The 4,411-nt window shown below is 38.7% G+C and overlaps 2 protein-coding genes across 2 annotated transcripts in view; both read left to right on the top strand.

Annotated features, from left to right (window-relative positions):
- Positions 1–4,411, top strand: part of EXOC2 (exocyst complex component 2) — a 212,840-nt gene that overhangs the window by 28,114 nt on the left and 180,315 nt on the right. Inside the window, exon 2 of the mRNA XM_011984536.1 lies at positions 4,269–4,356. The gene's annotated coding sequence lies outside the window, so the exon portion shown is untranslated. The remainder of the gene's footprint in view (positions 1–4,268; positions 4,357–4,411) is intronic.
- HUS1B (HUS1 checkpoint homolog b (S. pombe)) overlaps positions 1–4,411 on the top strand; it is a 15,188-nt gene that overhangs the window by 9,642 nt on the left and 1,135 nt on the right. The window lies entirely within an intron of this gene.

Genomic DNA, 4,411 nt, shown 5'->3' with positions numbered 1-4,411 from the left:
TTGGGGAATGGGGATGGGTGAGTCTTGGGGGATGGGGGTGGAGTTGTGTACCTAGGGGCGTTATGGCTGTCTCTGCTGAGTCATGCAGTTTGTCAGTGAAGTGGGGGAAAGCCTGCAGTCACAGACCTCACCCAGCTCCCACGCATAACTGAAGGGCTGGTCTCACAACCACCATGCCCCCCCACAACAGCCCCGAGTGGCAAGATAGGCTTAAAAATCTGCCCCAGGCTACCTGCCTCCCAGCTGTGAACTAAAAAGGCTGGGTTCTCTCCCTGCCTGTGGAGTCTGCACACCGGATTTGCGTCCTCTCCCAAGTTCTGGCCAGGAGGCTTCTCACTCCGTTCAAATTGTTACAAAGTTCAGTTAGAGATTTCCTTCTCCCTGTGGAGTTGCACCCCCTGCTCCTCAGGCCACCTTCCAGATGAATCCCTGCGATGCCAGGCAGGAATGACCTGCAAGGGGACACAGTGAGCTCCCAGGGCCTTTCTGCTGCTTCCTCTACCCCTGTATTTCACTCGCCTCTCCACATTGACTCAGCTACAGGTAAAGTCGGAAACTTCTCCTGCAAACAGACCTTCAGCGTCTTCAGTGGGAGTGTGTGTTTGGGAGAGGAAGTTCCCCCTTTCCCACTTCCACAGCTGGGGCAGTCACAGTATTTGGATTGTCTGCTGGGTCCTGCAAGAGCAGTTTACTTCCTTCAGAGGGTCTGAGATTACTGGTATTGTTCTTGCAGTCAATCTGGGGCTAAAATTCACAATGCAAGCCTTCCCATGCTGCTCTGTCTGGGCCTGCGATCTAGTCCTGCCTCCTGTTGACACAATGATCTGTCCCCCTAAATCCGTTTCCTGACTCTTGATCTAAAATGTGCATCAGGGAAGCTCACTAAATAGGTAAATAAAGAGATTCGACAAAAGAAACTTTAGTGCATTCCTCAAGATTTCCTGCAAGGTCAGATATTACAGGTAAACAGTTTAGATTTTGGTTTGTGATTTGGAAACCTAGCATGAGTGACTCCATTTTGAGTTGCTCTGTTGGGTGTAATGCAGCAACTCAGTTCAAATCAGTGGCTTTTCATAATTTTATTTAATAATGCTATATGATCAAAGCTACAGGTAGGAAAAATAGTGGCTCTAAATGTTATTAAGCAAAGAGAATGAAAACAAATGGACTAAGTGTTCAGTCCAGAAAGGTAGGAAGGAAATAGCAAAATGCAAAAAGGAGTTAATACTGAGGTGGAAAGTGATGAATTTGATCATGGTTCTTCTGAAAAAAGAAAATAGAATTGACAACTTACATCAAAGACTATAAAAATTAGTAAAACAGTCATTGATTGGCACATCTAACTCTGAGAAAATAGATTTTTACATATAAAAGCATATTAAATTTGAAAATCAAAATGACATTTCTGACTTTCTCAAAATACAGTAAAATTGTCTTAAGACGTACGGACATAGAAACATGAAAGAAATTCCCAAATACTCATACCCAGCAAGGCACTAGAAATAGATGGTTTTAGAAGCTACTTATAGGAAACCTACAAGGAACAGATTATTCCTATACTATTTAAGCTACTATAAGGTGACAAGTATGGGAAACTTGACATTCTTTCTGTAAGTGAAACATAGCTGCTGTGGATATAGAACTGCCCAATAATATTGAAATGTTGAATGTGTCTGGATACCAAAAGCAAATTAATAGTACAAGAGAAGATAATTCTAGACCAATTACAAGTAAAATTAAAGATGTAGAACTCCTAAGTAAAATGTTAGTAAATCAAATCCAGGAGTGTTTAAAGGACTGGAACATGGAACCAAGTACTGTTTATTCCTAGATTATACAGTAATTCAGTAATTGGAAATCTATTACTTTAATTTGCTATATTAGGTGAGAAATTATCTTGAAGGATGAAGAAAAACTATTTGATAAAATTTAATATCCATTCCTAATTTTAAAAGTAGAACCCCAAGAAATTAAGACTAAATATTTTGTTTGCATAACAAAGTATTAATAGCAAACATCATGTTAATGGTGAAATGTTAAAGCATGGATTATCAACAGGAGGAATAATTCTTGAGGGGACAAAATAAATCTTGACATAAAGTAAAGATATACATATAGTATATAATACAGATATATATTATATTAATGGTATTATTAATGAAATTTCATGAAGGGCAATTAGGGAAAAAACCTAAAAAGACTCTTGGGGGCACTAATGACAATTTGGGAAACACTGCTCTAGAGGATTCCTCATTAGTTACAAATAAGACAGATGCTAGTACCACTGTTATTCAGCAGTGTTTTGAAAACTACATCAAACACAATGTCAGTTAAATAAATGACATAAACCTTGAAGAGTAAAAGCCACAATTATAGTACATGAAGATAGTAAGATTTTCTACATAAGAAACATAAAAGATCAGTTGAAAAATTATTTCAGGAGAGCTCAGTGACTTGACTGACTTCAAGATACTATATATTATGTGAACTCCCCAAGAACAGAACTGAATAATTCATTGACAGTCAAAAAAATGGTTTGAATAAGTGGGAGGATTTAATGTAAATATTTTAAATATCCTGGCTAGGCGCGGTGGCTCACACCTGTAATCCCAGCACTTTGAGAGGCCAAGGCGGGCAGATCACTTGAGATCAGGAGTTGGAGACCAGCCTGGCCAGCATGATAAAACCTCGTCTTTACTAAAAATACAAAAATTAGCTGGGCATGGTGGCAGGCACCTGTAATCCCAGCTACTCAGGAGGCCGAGGCGGGAGGCAGAGGTTGCAGTGAGCTGAGATCGCGTCATTGCACTCTAGCCTGGGCGATGAGAGTCAGACTTTGTCTCAAAAAAAAAAAAATATATATATATATATATATTTTTTTATATATATACAAAATATCCTGAAATTACCTTGCAATTTATACATTTCATACATTCATGTAAAAATTTGTGTTGAACACCAGTTGCATGGCAGATACTGTTCTAAATGCTGGCTGTCCAGTGGTATACGAAACAAATAAGAACTCCTCTAAGTTACATTATTGTGGTTAGAGCTAGACAGCAAACAAAGAAGTGTAAGTATGTACTATGTCAGGGTGGTGATAATTCCCAGCAAAATTCCAGGAAGATTATTTTTAGACTGTGACAAAATATTTTAGAGTTCTTCTGGAGCAATATCTGTGAGAGAATGAGAGAAGTTCTGAAAGATTGTCTTATTCGATATTGAAATATAATATGGAAATTAAATCACTGGTACAGGTGCAAGATAGGGCAGTGGGAGAAAATACAGAGAGGGCCAGGAAACATTGAGGCAAAAATGAGAATTTTTTGTCTAAAATAAAATTGATATTTCAGATTAGTGGAGAAGTGGATTGTTTAGTGAATTGTGTGTATCAGCTAGGTATTCGGTACTGCAAGATTTCAACTGAGTCAAACAACTAAGTCATAAAAACAGATAACATTAAAGTACCAGAAACAGGACTTTGAAAGCATGACCCTAGAAGTAGTAGAGAAAAGGTCAATAGGTTTGACATAAAAAAAGATTCAATATTTCCCAAGAGCAAAGAGTACCAAAAACAGTGTGAAAAGTCACATGATAAACTGGGGAAGATATTTACAGTACATGTAATGGACAGAGGGTTAATGTTCTTGCTAGATATCTTGAAATCAAGAAAAATAAACTCAATAAAAAGATGCGAAGGCCATAAAATGGAATTCACACACAGTGCAAGTTGAATTTTTTATTTTTATTTTTTTGCCTGCCAGAGTGCCACAGATGAAACAGATTGCTAATACCCAGTGTTGCTGGTGGGCTAGAGTGTTCACGCAGCTTTCTGCAGACCAGTTTGAAAATATTTATTAGGATTTTAAAAGTGCATTCATTGACCAGCACTTCACTTCGGAATTTAACGCAAGGAAATACTTGGGTAAATGGGCAAAACTTATTTTGTACAAAAATATTCATTGTGTTCATAATAGCAAAAAATTGGAAATCATCTCAATGCCACTTGTATTCTAACTCTATACATTGGAAAACTGAGCAGCCATGAAAATGATGTAGATTTGTTTCACCAACATGGAGAGATGCCTGTTACATATTTTATGTGTGAAGATGAGGTTGTAATATGTGTGCCTAGTATGCTATAATTTCGTACGACCCGTGGAACTGTATCTTCATGTACGATTGATGAAGATGGTATCAGTGTGTATGCCATAGAGATTAAAAGTGGTTATTTATCTGAGTGATGACTTTGTCTTCATAGTGGCGAGAATACTGAGGAGTGTCAGTAGTGGAATGCCTGCTCTTCTCATAACCGGAGCGGAAACGGAAGCGTTTTGTGAGAGGGCTGGCGGGCCGGTGAGAATGGCGTTGGCGCGCCCACCCGGCGTCGGCTCCAGGCCTGGGGCTGCGG

The sequence above is a fragment of the Mandrillus leucophaeus genome, unplaced genomic scaffold (assembly GCF_000951045.1).
Source record: "Mandrillus leucophaeus isolate KB7577 unplaced genomic scaffold, Mleu.le_1.0 Scaffold27, whole genome shotgun sequence".
Taxonomy (NCBI): Eukaryota; Metazoa; Chordata; class Mammalia; order Primates; family Cercopithecidae; genus Mandrillus; species Mandrillus leucophaeus.
The sequence above is the reverse complement of the archived record's forward strand: the minus strand, read 5'-3'. Positions and strand labels throughout refer to the sequence as shown.